Source organism: Rattus rattus, chromosome 11, assembly GCF_011064425.1.
Source record: "Rattus rattus isolate New Zealand chromosome 11, Rrattus_CSIRO_v1, whole genome shotgun sequence".
NCBI lineage: Eukaryota > Metazoa > Chordata > Mammalia > Rodentia > Muridae > Rattus > Rattus rattus.
In genome coordinates this window covers 31,038,381-31,056,690 of record NC_046164.1, presented here as the reverse complement: position 1 = coordinate 31,056,690, position 18,310 = coordinate 31,038,381, and the positions used below count along the sequence as shown (strand labels likewise).

At 46.0% G+C, this 18,310-nt stretch overlaps 1 protein-coding gene and 1 non-coding gene across 2 annotated transcripts in view; one reads left to right on the top strand and one right to left on the bottom strand.

Annotated features, from left to right (window-relative positions):
- Nucleotides 1-18,310, top strand: part of Scfd2 (sec1 family domain containing 2) — a 305,067-nt gene that overhangs the window by 245,020 nt on the left and 41,737 nt on the right. The window lies entirely within an intron of this gene.
- LOC116913050 lies at nt 8,495-8,601 on the bottom strand. Its single transcript, XR_004389585.1, has one exon. It is a non-coding gene; the product is annotated as a U6 spliceosomal RNA (small nuclear RNA).

Sequence of the window (18,310 nt, the reverse complement as noted above, 5' to 3'; positions counted from 1 at the left end):
GCTGAACCTTGGCTTCATTACAACAGATGGTTTTCTCAATGGTGAGCAGAAGAGGGAAATGATTACTGTAGTGTGATTTGCCAAGATGTTTTTCTAGCTGAGTGATCAAATACATGAGAAGAAAGCCTGCGAGAACAGGGTAAGGGCCAGCGCGGCTCTGCCAGCTGGAACCCTAGGGTGGTGGGGATGAGAGCACTCTGGGAGCTGCAGCAAGCAGGGCTCAAAAGACAACAGTGTGTTCTAGCCTGCTGAGTTTCAGGGAACAGCCAACTCCATTCTCGAGATCATTACCCTTTTCTTCCAATATGCACTGGTCTGTTCCAGTTTTCCTACCATAAATACCTAAAAGTCAAAGAAAAACAGGCCCTAGATTCTGAGTGGTAATTAGTAATACCCAGTTTCTGTTCAATAGACCTCGATGCTGAAAAACAAGAGTGTCTAAAAGGTAGGGCATATATTTTTTTTTTGCTTCGTATAATTTTCTAGAATTTAAAATGCATGGCTGTATTTTGGGAAACTACAGAAATGTAAATGATAATTTTGGTTGGAGAAATTCAACACTCCAGTGGTTGTTCATAGACTTACTCACAAGCATTGTCACAGTAAAATCATTTCTACCTCCAATTGTAGAAGACCTATGAGAATTATAATACTTGTCTGTGTTCAAGAAAGAATAGTGAATCCTAACAGGACACATCAAGAGAGGAGTTTTAGATTCACATATATTCAAGTCAATCCCCAACAAGCATAACCAGAAGGCCATGTGTTTTTAAGGAGAAACTTTTAAAATCCTTTATTGTCAGATTAAGGATTTGACCTTCTGAGATAGGCCCATGTAGTCTCCGGCTCATAATCAAAGACGGCTTTAGACAAAGGAGGTACACTGCAGCTGACGAGCATCGTGCCCACCAGGGCGTGGAGATGTCTAAGGCATCTCTTCCAGAGACTCTGGATCGCCTTAGGACACTTTACTGTGCTTTCAAGTCAAGCATCTTATTTTTATTTTTTTTCCGGTAGTTTATTTCATTTTAGTACCATTATGAATCATTCCAAGTCTGCAAGCTTTTATTTTCTCCTCTCTGAGAGCAAGACAACAATTTTAAAAGGTTATGGTTTGCCTTTAAAACCCAGCTAATGTAAAAATAGAAGAATAAGCACACCCCCAAGGTTTGCTATACAAATCCCACATTCAGTATTCTTAAGAAAGAAAAGGGGAATTGCAATTCTCATGGGTCTTTTCAAAACTAAAAGTATGGAGAACAGACTAAAACAAACAAACAACAAAAACCCTTAGTTTGAGGTTAATAAAAGAATCACCCCAAGCTAGGCAGGTGGGACTGGCCCATAGTCTCATTTCTTGGGAGGCAAAGACAGTAGGATCATGGGTTTGGGCCAGCCTTGGCCAGATAATAAGCCCTGGAGAGGTGGGGAGGAGGGAATCGCAAACTAAACAGTGTTTAAAAGAGCTACAGCAGTATAGCTCCTGTTTTTCATCCTGGGGTCTCCTTCTAGTGTAGCACTGCTGGCCAGAATTCTCCTCCCAAGTCCCAGGTTTCTGGGCATAGGAAGGACCTGAACATCTCTAACCTATATACTTGTTAGGAAAGCTATAACATTCCCAGTGCCCCTCCCCAGTCACAGACATTCCTGATGCTCCCTCCCCAGTCACAGACCTGGGTAACATTCCCTGTGCCCCTCCCCAGTCACAGACCTGTGTAATGTTGCCACAGCATGAAGATATTTTTAAAGTAATATGTTATTTTTAGAAACAGAGAAATCAAAGAATTCTTACTCTTGCTCTACACTGACCTAAGTATCGAGGGGTAGTACTTATAGCTATTGATCTATAATTATATTAATCACAATTTAATGAGACAGATGGGCTTAAAATTGCGTGCATTGTCTACCATTAAGTAAGGCCTACTGGGAATATTTTTAGTGCTTATTATCTTTGTTAACGGCTAATGGTTTATCTGCTGTGCCATTGACATTTGGACATTTAGGTATTTTGGGTGCTAGGCTTTCATTTCATTAGTTTGTTTGATAAATAAAATGTTCTCACTGAGCTAAAAATAAAAGCCTCCCACGAGTCTTAGCGCAGCCCTCCTACATGATTCTATTTTAGATGCATTGAGGGGCTGGAAGTACAAGGAAGCAGAGATAGGTCACACAGATCCTCTCCACTGCATTGTAAGCTTGAAGGTCTGTTTTTCACATGAGTGTAGGCTGATTGGAGTTGCCAGTAGATCATATTAAGAGCTGGGATCAGTGAATCATATTAAGAGCAGGAACCTCAAAGAAAGAACATAGAAGGCCTTTTCTTTGATGAATCAGGATTAAAGCCCTTATCAAGGGTGTGAGCAGGGCAGTTGGTTCTCTCTGTAAGAACATAGAAAAAAGGCCTGTACCACATGCTGGCCCCTTGATCTTGGGCTTCCCAGCCTTTGGAACTGTGAGGGAGGGAGTTTTTGATCTTCATAAATAACACTCTCAGACAGTAGAACTGTACAAAATGGGTAGAGCCACATCATTGCGTGATCTTTTCCTGGGGAGATGTGAATTGATGTCCACTCCCTCCAAACAGGGCATAATGACAAACCAAATCGAGTCTACTCAAGTCCAACTTGGCAAACCAATGAGTTTATCTCTTGGTGAATGGATAATTTTATTGGTTTATTCATAGATCAATGATGAAGAATTACCTACAAGAACCTGAGTGTGCTGGCTAATTGTTTGTCAACTTGACACAGGCTTCAACACCCAAGAGGAGGGAACCCCAACTGAGAAAACACTTCCATAAGATTGGGCTGTAGGCAGACCTGTAGAGCATTTTCTTAATTAGTGATTGATGGGGGAGGGCCCAGCCCATCGTGGGAGGAGCCATCCCTGGGCTGGGCAAGCTGAACAAGCCATGAGGAGCAAGCCAGTAAGCAGCACCCTTCCAGTTTCCCTTCCTGTGTGAGTTCCTGATCTGACTTCCTTCAGTGGTGGACTATGATGTCAAAGTGTAAGCCAAATTATACCTTTCTTCCCCAAGTTGTCTTTGGCGTCTCATCACAGCAGTAGTAACCCTAATAACTAGGACACTGAGTAACTTCCAAACTGTGCATCTCAAAGTCTCAACCGTCATGAATGGTGACTTCTCCAAGCTGCACCACAGACTCCTTTCAATTAACCTCTGTTGTATCCAATCCAATAGTTCTCAGGATCCTTTGCAGCGAGGGATACTAGGGGGACTAATAGCCAGATACTAAGACCCTCCCCTTCCCCATCTACTAGAGCATGTCAACGGTTTATTGCCGCTAGACCTGGTTACCCGAGTGTTATTCTGCTTATTAGCTGTAGTGGCTACTATGTCACCTTAATCTCTCCTCCAAGGTGGCATCATATCATGCCCAGAGGCAGAAAGGATACCACAACCCTAAGGGCTGAGGCTTTTGTTTCAAAGCAAGCAGGTTTTAAATGCCAGCTGTTTAGATACAGTGTTGCCAAAGGCTCTGTCCTGTCACCAGCACTAGCAGTGGGAGCAGCCGGCCTCCTGCATCAGCCACACTGACTGACTCACTGAAATACTCTCACATCTTTTAATTCTTTTTGTACCATTTTAGAAAATGTCTTTAGTCTATTTAGATAATGCCAAATTCCCTTCTGCTCCCCCCATCACATTTCTCTTGCATTATGACTTTATAAAATGAATTGTTTCCTTAGCTGTTTAGAAAGCTTGGTGAGATAGACACATCCCACTTAGTGAAGAGTATTCTCAGGTCAAAATGCTCAGAGTGGTGAATACAGTTCCAAGAATGACCCCATCCACTTGTCTTGAGTCATGTTCATTAGAGTGAAATGCTCTCTCCTAGGCCCTCAGTCTCCTGCTCCTCTGTTCTAGCCTGAGGTGTGGCTCTAACAGTCACCTAAAGGCAACTTTCTGCTCACTAAGGAAGAATGCTACCTTCCCCATCTTTTTGTTCATAGTTCCAGCTTAAGAAACTATATCCACTACTAGGGGAGACACAATATGTTTGAATTCAGCTAACAGAAAGCTTTTTTTTTCTGTATTGAAACTGTATTGAGAAGGGTGCATAGCCAGTTTTCCTTGCTATAACAAAGTACGCCATGCTGGACACTAATAAAGCTGAGTTTTATTTCACTCACATTTCTGGAAATGCATCTTCTTAGATCGATTGAGAGCTTAGTATCAGTCACAGGCATACAGCAGCAGTTACAAAGCAAGGCCAGAAACCATGTCCATCCTGCTCTGTTAAAACAACTTGCTTGTGCATAACTAGCTCACTCCACACGCCTTCTTTTATCCCTTCAGAAGGGTCCTAAGGCCTCAGGTCCTAATTAAGGCCCTGCCTCTTAAAGGCTCCACCACCTACCAACATCGGCACATGGGGAACGAAGCCTCTCACGCAGGACTCTCGGGCACACGGATGTCACATCCAGCTCATTGTGAGCAGAGTGAAGCTGCTGCCACCTCTACTGAAGCTCCAGGATCTGGCAGTGTTCCTCGTGTGCTTGAAGAGAGGAGCTGAGCGCCAGCACTACAGACCTATCATCCAGCACCAGAGGGGCTAAAGGGAAGAGATTTCATGGGGCCAGTGACATATGAGCTGGTCTAACAAGAAAAAGCATTTCCAAGAATAGGAACTGAGAGCCTGGTCTTGACCACTCCTCCATGGGAAAGCATGCTCATGCCTGTGCCTGTATTGTGCTGTGCACTCTTCCCATAACCCAGTGCTCTCTATCCCTGTCTTTCTCAGCCCCAGTCTGCTTCTTATTCCTATAGGAAGCCCCTCCTCCCAGTGCCACACTGACCACTTCCTGGCCAAGGCCTCCACTGAGGGACTCCGAGCATCCCTTCTGAAATCTGAACTCGCATAGCAGCACTTCCTGTCTCATGTCATTTCAACCACATGCCTCTTTTTAGCTGCAATTAGGAGCCCAGGTCATGAGAGCCCTTCCTGGTCTTCTTCAGATCAACTTGAAGTTTACCCTTTCTACAGTGAGAACATTAGACAGTCGGCAAACAGGGCCTGGGCCTTTATTTAGGACTAAGTGTCTCTGCCAGGATCCCATGAGCCCAGATATAGGGGTCTTGTAGCCCCCGACCTGAGACACTGCCACTCTGGAGAGCTACCTATTTCTGGGAGTCTGGGGTCACACGTTCATTATATAGAGGGCAGAGGTTGATGTTGGGCATCTTCCTTTAGGCCTTTTCTTCCTAAACCTCCTGTCCCCCCTTCCCAGCACGGATTACGATGTAAACCACTGCAGCCAGCTTTCCCTGGGTGCCGAGCACACAGAGCTCAGGTCCTCGTGCTGTGGCCAGCTAGCTACCTCTCCAGCCCCAGAGCAGCCCACTTCTTAATCTGTGAATCAGAGGGATCTGTCCCTGAGGGTTAGGACTTGGATGTGGCTGAGTGTAAGGAGAGGGAGCAGGAGCCATCGTGGAGTCCTCTGCCAGGCTGATCAACTATCAGTTACTGAACTCCTTTCAGCCTCCTTCCCCACTGTGCTAATGCCCTGCCACTCACGCTGCCCAGGGAGTCCTGTGGAGAAAACCAGTGGACGGCGGCCTCTCTTGGGTTGGAATGTGTCCTGCCTGGTTGAGTTTGAATTCCCGGGCCAGCTGGGCTGGGGGCTGCTGTTACAGGAGAGCAGAGTGGCCTCTTTTTTGGCTCCTGGGGATATCTTTAATGCCACCCACCAATGGCAGCATGCCTCGCTATCTGTGTGCGCCAGGGTGAGACATATGGTGTATTTTACCAAATGTGTGTAGATCTGGATAGGAAGAGAAGCTCTTCGCTGGTACTTCCTTATTTGGCCATTGCTCCTTGCTGTCTTCCCAGCTTACACTTCGGTGCTCATTTTTCTTTCTTCCCTCCATGCCTTTGAGTGGACCTCTGGGTCCTCCATCAGCTGTCATCCCATCACCAGCACTGACATACTCTGGGCCCGCCCAGTCCTGACACTCGCGCACATGCTGTAACACCTAGTACATGCCCTTCCTTCCTGGTCTTCCTCTCCTGGGACCCCACTTGGCCTACACAGTTATCTAGCTATACATTCTTTTTACAGACAGTGTCATATAGCCACATGATGCAGAAACTGCTCCCACTTGTTGCTTTCTAACTTAAAATGCCTTCCCTCTCTGACCTCAGTCTCCATGGGTATAAAGTGGAGATAGTACCTATTTCTCAGGATTACCACGATTACGATGAATAACTCTTACCTAAGGTTCACTGATGGCCAGTTAGCGTCTGCTGTCGCTTTCTCTCTAGTTGACTATATAGATTCTTTATTTATTTTTTAACCTTAAGTTGGAGAGCCAGTATTTAGAGCAGCTAGATAAAGTGAACAGGAAACAGCCCTAGAAGTTCAGGACAGTCCTCTGTTCATATACACAGAAATGTCTAGCCTCTCAAATGCCCAATTAATTATGCTATATAAAGTGATACACTGTTTGCATACAGCCTACATATGGCTAGCTGCCTGCATAGTTTAAGTAATCTCTAGATTACTCCTTAAACCCAGGCTAATGTAAATGCTATGCAGACAGTTGTTACACTCAACTTTTAGGGAGTAAGAAAAGCCCGCACATTATACATGTTCAGTATGGATGAGTTATTTTCCAGAATATCTTCTATCCACAGTCGGTTCAGTCCGCGGATGCAGAACCATCAAGTGATTGCAGTTCACAATGATGATTAGCGTCTTCTCTGTTCTGGGTCCCCCTCAGGGAAGCATGAAATCTGGCCTATGCCAGAAAGAAGAGACTAGGGGCAGTGCCAGCCACCAGGGACTGCCCAGCGGTGCTGAAGATGCAGAGGCCTAGAGGGCATTCTGTTTCTCACAGTGAAGCTCGCTAATTAACGTCACTGTCACCTGAACATGAGACGGCTGAGGGGAAGAGTCAGGCCACATCTCCATAGGCCTTCCTGGGCTGTAAGCATGCTGAGTCCTGAGGCTGGGTGAGCTGCCTGCTCCTAGACAATCCAGTCTAGGCTGTGGTTGGTGTCTCACAGCTCAGTCCCCTATCAGTGTGTGCTTGTGGGCAATAAAAAAATGTGTAAGTCTCCAAATAGCCCATCATGTAGGCTCAGCACAGCTTAGACGTATCTTCCTCCTGCTACTGTGTAAATTGGGACCATTTCACTCTGTCTATGCTGTGCTTGCTATCATGACCCTAAATATGCCAATAAAAACCTGCCACTGGAGAGTTTGGGTTCTGGCTCTAGCTGGCTACCTTAAAATAATGGGAGAGTTACTCGGCTTCTCTGAGTCTCATTGTGTGGAGAGGATTGGCAGCTCTCCTGCCCGCCACAGTTCTGAAGGGTAAATGAATGGAATTAGAGCAGTGCCTCCGTACAGTGAGGCTCTGTGTAACCTGCTTAGGCTCCTGAGGCTACAGAGGGAGTTCTAAGCAGGCACAGTGTTTGGCTGGTTTGGTTTTGTTTTGTTTTGTTTTTCTCAGAGCCATGACCCAGGGCAAGGACTGGGTAAATATTTGAACAGGATGGGAAGTTTAAAAGGCAGCTTAATCCTCAATTCTTTTCCAAAGTAATAAAAACCTTCCTTCCCAGAAAGTTGACCAATCTTGAATCCTCAGAGTCAATGGTTATGTCAGTGGTGGAGGGTTTTCATGGCCTCTTCTCTTGCTGGTACTTTCTGGAGCTTGGCTTCTGCGCTCCCTCTGGTTGGTGACTCTGGCATGACAAAATCAGAGCTCAGTAGGGACCGATGACAATACAGCCAAGGTAATGTGCCAACTTCCTTTGATGGTTTGGCATGATCAGGATTTTATTTTTTTTTCCTTATTTTTTTTTTTTCATTTTTATTAACTTGGGTATTTTTATTTACATTTAGATTGTTATTCCCTTTCCCAGTTTCCAGGCCAACATCCCCCTAACCCCTCCCCCTCCCCTTCTTTATGGGTGTTCCCCTCCCCATCCTCCCCCCATTACCCCCTCCCCCCAACAATCACGTTCACTGGGGGTTCAGTCTTGGCAGGACCCAGGGCTTCCCCTTCCACTGGTGCTCTTACTAGGCTATTCATTGCTACCTATGAGGTCAGAGCCCAGGGTCAGTCCATGTATAGTCTTTAGGTAGTGGCTTAGTCCCTGGAAGCTCTGGTTGCTTGGCATTGTTGTACATATGGGGTCTCAAGCCCCTTCAAGCTCTTCCAGTTCATTCTCTGATTCCTTCAACGGGGGTCCTGTTCTCAGTTCAGTGGTTTGCTGATGGCATTCGCCTCTGTATTTGCTGTATTCTGGCTGTATCTCTCAGAAGAGATCTACATCCGGTTCCTGTCAGCCTGCCCTTCTTTGCTTCATCCATCTTGTCTAATTGGATGGCTGTATATGTATGGGCCACATGTGGGGCAGGCACTGAATGGGTGTTCCTTCAGCCTCTGTTCTAAACTTTGCCTCCCTATTCCCTCCCAAGGGTATTCTTGTTCCCCTTTTAAAGAAGGAGTGAAGCATTTGCGTTTAAAAATATGGAACGCTTCGTGAGTTTGCGTGTTATCCTTGCGCAGGGACCGTGTTAATATTTTCTGTGTCGTTCCAATTTTAGTATATGTGCTGCTGTAGTGAGCACAGGATTTTATTTAACATGGCTTTGGCCTCCCTGTAGCTCACTCTGTTCCTACTGTCAGGAAGGGACCAGAGGGCTCAGAGATGCTAACAATCTGTGAAATGCAGACCTGATCAGCAACCTGTTGGGTGAACGACTGCTTTCCAGCGCACACATTCCAGGGCCATCCACTCACCAGCACAGGCAGCCTTGGGCTATGCAGTCATCTTCCCTCTGAGTTCTGCCCTTTCTTTCCTCTCTCCCTCTAGGGACTTTGTATACCAGGTCCCCTGGTGGCAAAGCCCTGGCTGCTCTGTCCCTCTCAGCCAGCCACTTAAGCTCTCACTCCCCTGGAAGCCCAAGGGATCATCTTACTGCCTTACTGCACTTGCTGCCTGTCTGTCAAGAAACTTTCCTTATGGCTGTCTGCAGCATGTGTCTACTCACTGAACAAAGGTCTTTCCGAAACTCTTCCTCCAAGAGACCCTTTGAAGCCTCATCTTCTCTCTTCTACCTCTACTACTTTAGGTGCAAACTTCCCGTGACATAGTTTGATTCACTTGTTTGCTTATGTTGCTGTCTTTCCTCCCGGGTGGTAGAGTCCACCAAGTGCAAGAACTATTCCTCCAGTGCCTGAGACATTTTGTACTCCATAAATATGTGCTGGAAAGAAGGGATCAACCTATAAACATGTCAGGCTTTCAGGGAATGGATCCACCAGCACTTCAGGAAAGAATGTGAACAGGGGTGCATGGTGGTGTGGAAGCAGATGTAGCAGGCAGTGCCTGTCCACTGCACAAGGGGAGCAGGTACTGCTTGGAAGGTGGCTGTAGGCTGAGGTTAAGGGCTAGCCTGACACTGACATCCCACAGTGGCATTCTCCAAAGCTGGACAGGGAGCCTTGGGCAGGTGGGCAGGGCTCAGACTAGTAGAATACTAGACAGGAGTACAGGCAGAGAAGCAGGTCTTGCCACTGAGGTCCAGTTAACTTCCCAGGATGATCAGTCAGACCGGTGGCTCACCCAGATATTCAGAGGTGGAACAGCATCTCCTGCTGGGTAGTTCTTCCCTCAGAAACAATCTCTGCTACTGTCCTCACTAGAGCTACAGGACCCCTGGGCCCACACTGAATGAATTGTTTACTGTGACTTCTGCCAGGAGTGTTCATCTGGTGAACTGAGTACCTAGGAAGAAGGGTCAACTGAGTACCTAGGAAGAAGCCATGCCTCCCCAAAATCATCCTCCAGACAAACAGAAAACAACTTTGAGCAGACATGGGAGGAGTTAGAAAGGCAAGAAAGCCATGCAATAATGAGAGAAATTCTCAAATGTTTTTTAAAGGAATAAGATTGACATGATGCTGTTCAAAACTGGAATGTCAGGGTTTAAGGGATGTTGTTTTTTAATAAATGCCTAAGTTACATCCTTATAAAAATTCAGCTCTGATGGTTGACTGTCAGTGGCTATGGACAGAGTCTTAAAGCAGAAGTCTCCCATAATTCCAGATAAAACAACCCTAGATGGGTAATTGTATGTTTCATACAACTACACACTGAGCACCTACATGTGCACAGCACAGACACTATGGTAGGACATTGAAAAGTATCAGTTATTAAAACAGGCCTTAGTCCTTCCTGGCCATACCCTGTACTGCTATATTACACAGTCACCACCAGCCACAGATGGCCATTCATACCACTTAAGAGTAAATACGACTTAAATTGAGATGCCTCAGCCACAGTGGTAGAATTCCAGGGGCTCAGTTGACATTTTAGCTGGTGGCTATTGTCAGGCAACAGATTTTCCATCCCTGAAGGAAGTCCTATTGGACAATGATGTTCTAGAGCAGTGATTCCTAACCATCCTAATGCTGTGAGCTTTTAATTCAGTTCCTCATGTTAGTGGTGACCACGACCATAAAATGATTTCATTGCTACCTCATAACTGTAAATTTGCTACTGTATGAATCGTAATATAAATATCCAATATGCAGGGTATCTGATATGTGACCCTTAAAGGGCTTGCGACCCACAGGTTGAGAACCACATTTCTGTAATGACTGCTTACAGTTGGTACCATGTTATTCTGTGTTTATTTATGTACATGCATGCCTCTACCTGGTAGACCGGGACAGTTTACCATATCTGCTGCATATCTGTTCAGGAACCTACTCTTGTCACTTACTCCGGCATGGACATCTTATTTTTTTTAGTCAGTAACAGACAAGCATATTCATTCTCTCTCCTAGCGATGGGTATTTGGCTGGTGTTGAAGTTTGACTATTATGTGACTGTTGTTGTCACTTAAATCTGGCTCTCTAGCCCTCTCTTACCAGGGATGTCCAGTGAGGTGACAGCTAGCAGGCCAAGCACACTCAGCACTGTCATGAGGCCTTCACAGATGTCCAAAAGCACACATCTCTGTCCTAGTCTCCTGAGCATCCTGCCTTCATCTGCCCCCTTTACACCTGGAAATGTAGAGCCCCAAAGTCACAGCCATTCACTCTAAGGAGGGTTGTTTCAGTTTGTTTGTTTGTGCCACCCCCCCAATAAACACACCCACGAAGGCATGTACACATACACACACAGTGCACACACACAGTGCACACACTTAGCTCATGGTAGTTTTATTGACTACCTCCTGGGTACCTGGCTTTCAGAAGGTGCCATGTCCATTATATGAGTTTACAAGGGAACTCTCGTAGCCTAGGAGGGGGAGCAGGAGACACATGGCTGTCATTAGGCCTGGTCCCCAGCTCTGGGCATGGTGCTTCCCTGGGAAGGAGGCAGAAAGGCTGCAGAAATGAAGGCAGTTGTGCGCTGGAGTATGAAGAGAGTTCAAGTTTATCAACCTGGCCCATCAGGGCTGATTGCTTTTGCTCCTTAATGGAGGCCCAAAAGGAATTCTAATCATGTTAGTGTCTTTATTTCTAGACTACGTAAGTCTCTCCTGCTCGTCCCTACAGCTCTTCTCAGCCTGCGGGACACAGGGTTCAATCTGATTCCCTGGTTTGGATCCCCATCCTTACAGAGAAGAACTCTGAGGCCCTGCCCTTCACACAGTCACCCTCTGTCACAGCAGAGACAGAGTAATTCTGAAGACAGCTGCTGGCTTAAAACTGACCCTGCTCAGACACAACCGAAAGCCTGGATACCCTTGGCCTTTGTAACTATTTACTTTTGCTGACGGAGTTTAAGACACATTCTAGGCATTGCCAGTCATCTTGTGTTCTCTACTAGACAGGAAGGTAGTGATAAGCAGCTGTGTAGGAGCCTAAGTCAGTGTGGGCTTGGACCAGGAAGGTGCATCTAGAAAGCTGCATCCATCCTCCCAGTACAGTAGGTCCTCCATCCGTCCTCTGGCAGCCCAGCTCCATCCTGCCCCTTCTACATCCCAGCTCTCCCTGGAGCAAGACCTGGATGTGCTTGGAACCTGGACTTTCAGACTTTGGAGGCAGACACTTGCTTGAAGGCTTGCTGAATTCCTCTGCCCTCCACCCTCATGGCGCCCTGCATCACAGAGGGGTGAGGCGCAAGGCACTGCTTTCGCCTTTCTCTCTCTTTCTTGCCCCAGGCCCATTAGCAGTCTTTCTGGCCCACATCCCATCTCTGAATCAGGCATGACCAACCCACACATGACTCCACACTACCTCCAGAATGAAGTACAGAAAAGCAATAGATAAAGGGCCTCATTTAGTAGAAGCTTAAATTTCAAGTATAGCAATGCTGGCTCAGGTCAATGGAGATTTACAACAGCAGGTGCAGGGGACCTTCACGGAGGGGCAGAGAGTGATCTGTGTGCATGTTGGGGGAGGGCAGAGGCCCAGGCACATTTGATCTGTCTGCTACTGGAAGAAAAATAAACTCCATTTGCACTTCTGTTCTTAAAAGAGACAAAAGGGTTGAAAGAAACTTTAAGCCAACCACCTTCCCTTCTATTCTTCTGATCTCTCAAATAGATTAGAAAATGATCCCAGGTCTTCTTGCCCCAAATTCTGGTATGGGAGACACTCCCACCCCCACCAGCCCCACAGGGCACCCCCTGCTCACAGAATCTTCTACAGTCAACTCAGTTTCTCTGAGCTCACAAAACATAATGGAAACGTTTCAAAGCAGGCTTCTAAGTGACTGAGAGCAAGAGGCTAAAGAGCCAGGCAGCCCTTGGAAGGCTTTTAAATATGGCTAGTTTGGAACATGGGATTTATCCTCTTCTATAAATGAACAATTAGTTGTAGCACAGGGTTATGTAAGTATTGGGCATGCATTACCCTAAGACCAGTAAATACTCACTGAAACCTGGATAAGAACATGGCTAGAAAGGACACAGTGTACCAGCCCCATTCTCTTCCCTCCCCACACTATTTCATTGCCATTTCTAAAATAAGTACAACCTTATCTCCTGGGGAAAATATTCAGAGCACTGTTGAAATCAGCAAACAGCTTGGGCGGAGCTGAGGTTCAGAATGGAGGAGAAATGACTGCCTAGGTGGTCTTCCAAAGGTCTTTATGGCCACAAGCCCAGGAGACCGTTCAGGTCGTCTTGGGGAGGGAGTCCTTGCATTCTTCTGTTACGTGAGACTCCAAAGTCTCCACCACACACTCCCCCCATGCATAGCCTGTGATGGAGAATGGGAAAGGACAGGATCTGGAGGGAAACGTGGTTCAGGACCCATCAAAGAAAATGGTCCATAGGGTACCCCATCCCCTGGAGACCATGCAGGATTCCTTTGTTCCAAACCAGGGAGGGAAATATCTGTGGAAGGAGTCTCTGGGCCCCTCTCCCTCTAACTCGCTGGCCTGGAACACTGGTTCTGCACAGAGAACGTTTTCTTTATAAAATCCAACAATGGCAAATTCTTTTCAACTCATGCAAAAGTATGTAAGCAAGTCCCATCCGCAGGTCTACATTCATCCTGCATTAGCTTGACTACCTCAGCCCAGCCCAGCCCCAGCAACCCTAAAGTAAGAAGTTGTAAGAGACGCTACCAGCTGAGCTTTGTTCAGGTCACACGGTGAATGAGATGCTACCAGCTGTGCATGGAGAAGGTTCTCACCCAGTTCCATCTGAGAATGCAGAGCCTCCCAAAGTCAGCTCTGAGACACAGCACACCCGGTGAGTCCTTTGGAATCCAATAGAGTTCCACAGTGGATCTGCAGAAAGTAAAACCAACAAAATTGAGCTCTGAGGTAAGACTTGTGCAAAGGTTTTCCCAAGGTTTGGACCTCAACCCAGTTCCTGGCTTTGCAGCTTGACCAGTGTGACAGGTGGCACGTGTGACCTGAAGCTTGACGCTCACCTCCTTAAAGACACACACTCAAACACTGCTTCTCCACTCGCTTCTAATGAGAAGTCCAGATCCCTTCGGGGTGCCTTAAGACGATTTAACAGACAGTGACAACTATGTGAGATCGTGCCGATGATGCTGTATCACGTGGTCTGAGGTTCTCAGCCCTTCCCTTATTCAGCCACAGAACATCTTGGCAGTCATGGCTTCACTGGAGTCGCTTTGGAGAGGTTTCTCAGAGGCATCTTGGAGGCCAGCTTTAGAAGTAGCTGGGGGTATTGACTGTATTTATGATAGTCTAGAATTCTGCTGTGGCTAAGCATTCCTGAAGCATTGTGGGTGTCAGGGTTGAGGGATGCTAATCCCCCTTCCTACATCAGACACAATGGGCCACTCTGGCAATTTGACTTTGTGTCCTACCAAGCAAAGTTGTCTTTAAGTGGCTAAAGCACTTGCTAAAGCACTTGCTGTGTGAGCATGGTGACCTGATATTCGAATCCCTGGCACCCATGTGAAAGTGTCATGTGCCTGTAACCCCAGGGTTAGATGGGTGAGAGCAGGCTGACCCTGGTGTCTCACCATCCACATCTACCAAGTGTAGCTAATACAAGGTCAGTAGGAGACTCCATCTTAAAAACTAAAGTGGGGCATGATAGCAGATACCCCCCCCACACACACACACACACACACACACACCCACACCACACACACACACACACACACACACACACACACACACACACACACACACACACACACATACACACACACACACACACACACACACACACACACACGCCCACACACACAACAACACACATACTTACACACAAGACACACACACACAGACACACACAGACATCAGACACACACACACATACACACACACACACACACACACACACACCACACACTCAAATAAGTTTTTTGAATCTGCAAATTATGCAGAATATTGCTGCTAGCTGTCCTTCTCCTCCATACAGTAAAAGCCTCAGAACTGGGGATAGGATTCTGGGCAGCCATGTGCAATTATTCCATCTTCCCATCCGAATATACAAGTCTTCCCTTGTCTACCAGCATCCCAGACCTGCCTAATAATAACAGAGTTCAGCTGTCATTTTTTTCTTCAATCAGCTATTTTTAAAAGCCGAATTTGCTGGAGGCTTAAAAAGTAGTCAAACTGGTTTTTGTTATCCTTTCAAAGATGATAATTGTTGGTACATGTAAACGTTTATATGAGGTAGATAGATATAATGATGTATATGTGTGTATGTGTGTGTGTATTCATTCTACAGAGCAGAATTAAATAATACTCACAGCTCCATCCTCCTGTCCTGTTCCTTGCTCACTACCCACCTTGCTACCTTCCCTTCCCCTCCCCCTTCCCCAGAGGTAGCCAGTTCCCTGAGATCCATAGTTATCATTCTCTTTCCTTTTCAAAACACTTTTGCCCGATATGTGTGTATGCTTCAGAGACGTGCAGTTTAGTTCCTGTGATGCACAGACAAACAGAAGTTCTCAGCCAGTTGAACTTGCTCTTCTGCAGTAGCTTTTAGGGGGTTGCTCCTCCACCCCCACCCCCACCCCGCCCTGTAGCCTGCTCAGAAGCAGCTGGGAGCTCTTGGTTTGAAATGTCCTGCAGAGAGAGTTTATCATCAGCAACAAAAGCAGTGCTGTTCCTTTAAGGCGTGCTTGGTCCGATTCAAAACGTTCCCCACTAATCTCTCTGTTTTCCACGTTCATTTACCCAAGAAGTGTCATCCATGAGCCGGCACCATGCTAGACCAGCAGAGAAGCAAAGAGAACACAGCACCCTACTCCCATGGGAGCTTGTCTCCAACCTCCTTCCCCTGCCCTCCACTGTTATGATTGAGGGCAATGGCAGGGTTAGGTTGTGGAAGACCTTCTAGAAAGCCAGCCTTTTGGGGTGACTAACTATACTATGAGCCCCTTGTGACCTCAACATTGGTATTTCTGGCTTGAACTTTATTAGGCAACCTCATTTGCACATACAAACGTATTGTGTATTGCCATTCACTTAGGCAGGAGCCCCTGACACACATATAGTTCCAGGATTAAGCAATGAAGGAGGAAAGTGGCCCTGTAAGGCCTGCAGCCTGATAGATTACAATTTTATGTGTGAGAAGAGCTTAAAAGCCACCCTAGATCATTAAACATGAGATTGATTACACAGATAGAATGCCTGGGTGGTATAACTGCTGGACCTCGGACATGTATATGGATTTTTTCATTGATAGTAAATGTGGACGTGGCTGTATATATACATGTATTTCATACATTCCTTTTTTTTTTTTTTTAACTTGAGTATTTCTTATTTACATTTCGAAAAGTTATTCCTTTCCCGGTTTCCGGCAAACATCCCCTAATCCCCCCCTCCCCTTCTTTATGGGTGTTCCCCTCCCCAGCCTCCCCCCATTGCCGCCCTCCCCCCAACAATCACGTTCACTGGGATTCAGTCTTAGCAGGACCCAGGGCTTCCCCTTCCACTGGTGATCTTACTAGGATATTCATTGCTACCTATGAGGTCAGAGTCCAGGGTCAGTCCATGTATAGTCTTTAGGTAATGGCTTAGTCCCTGGAAGCTCTGGTTGCTTGGCATTGTTGTACATATGGGGTCACGAGCCCCTTCAAGCTCTTCTTCCAATTCTTTCTCTGATTCCTTCAACAGGGGTCCCATTCTCAGTTCAGTGGTTTGCTGCTGGCATTCGCCTCTGTATTTGCTGTATTCTGGCTGTGTCTCTCAGGAGCGATCTACATCCGGCTCCTGTCGGTCTGCACTTCTTTGCTTCATCCATCTTGTCTAATTGGGTGGCTGTATATGTATGGGCCACATGTGGGGCAGGCTCTGAATGGGTGTTCCTTCTGTGTCTGTTTTAATCTTTGCCTCTCTATTCCCTGCCAAGGGTATTCTTTGTCCCCTTTTGAAGAAGCAGTGAAACATTCACATTTTTTTTTTTTTTTTGGTTCTTTTTTTTTTCGAGCTGGGGACCAAACCTGGGCCTTATGCTTCCTAGGCAAGCGCCTACCACTGAGCTAAATCCCCAACCCAAGCATTCACATTTTGATCATCCGTCTTGAGTTTCATTTGTTCTAGGCATCTAGGGTAATTCAAGCATTTGGGCTAATAGCCACTTATCAATGAGTGCATACCATGTGTGTTTTTCTGTGATTGGGTTACCTCACTCAGGATGATATTTTCCAGTTCCAATCATTTGCCTATGAATTTCATAAAGTCATTGTTTTTGATAGCTGAGTAATATTCCATTGTGTAAATGTACCACATTTTCTGTATCCATTCCTCTGTTGAAGGGCATCTGGGTTCTTTCCAGCTTCTGGCTATTATAAATAAGGCTGCGATGAACATAGTGGAGCACGTGTCTTTTTTATATGTTGGGGCATCTTTTGGGTATATGCCCAGGAGAGGTATAGCTGGATCCTCAGGTAGTTCAATGTCCAATTTTCTGAGGAACCTCCAGACTGATTTCCAGAATGGTTGTATCAGTCTGCAACCCCACCAACAATGGAGGAGTGTTCCCCTTTCTCCGCATCCTCGCCAGCATTTGTTGTCACCTGAGTTTTTGATCTTAGCCATTCTCACTGGTGTGAGGTGTATTTCATACATCCTTAACCAGCGTCCACAGGACTCCATCTCCAGAATGACCTGTATAAACTGTAATGGAAGCCAAGACTCCAGCCACCCATTTCTAAAGCTGCTTCTGTTGTCTGCACAGGACCGCTGTTGGTGGCAGAGCTGCATGCTTCTGGAAAATCATACTGTGCGTGTCCTCAAGCCTGCTTCTGCCAATTGGACTTGTTACTGAACTGCAAGGTTTAATTAAATGTTTTCACATGCTGACGAAACATAGATTTTAAAAAGCCATCTTCGGTGACAAATCTAAGTGAATGCTTTCAAAGGACTCTAAAGATGAGTCGCTTTTAAACAGTGCTTTTGCAATTTGAACAAGGCAACTGCAAAAGGTTTGTGGAGCAGGGGATAAGACATTGAAATCCAGAAGAATCCTGCCTTCCAACTGTGCCATGGGTTTCTTTAGCTTATAGTCTACTTTAGTGGACTCCATAGTAGTCAGACAGTGGTTTGTGAGAAAAGACCTCTGTGCCGCAGACATTGTCTAAGGAAGGACATTGAAAGATTAGTAAGAGGGCCAGTTGGATTTTAGTTTAAAACAAAATTATAGCTGTATATATGTGAGCAGGTAGACATATGGGTAGAAATATCTGAGTATATATATTTGGGTGCATGGACATGGACATGTGTGTATACATTTGTGTTTGGGTGGATGTATGTGGATGTGTGTGTATACATTTGTGTTTGGGTGGATGTATGTGGATGTGTGTGTGTATACATTTGTGTTTGGGTGGATGTATGTGGATGTGTGTGTATACATTTGTGTTTGGGTGGATGTATGT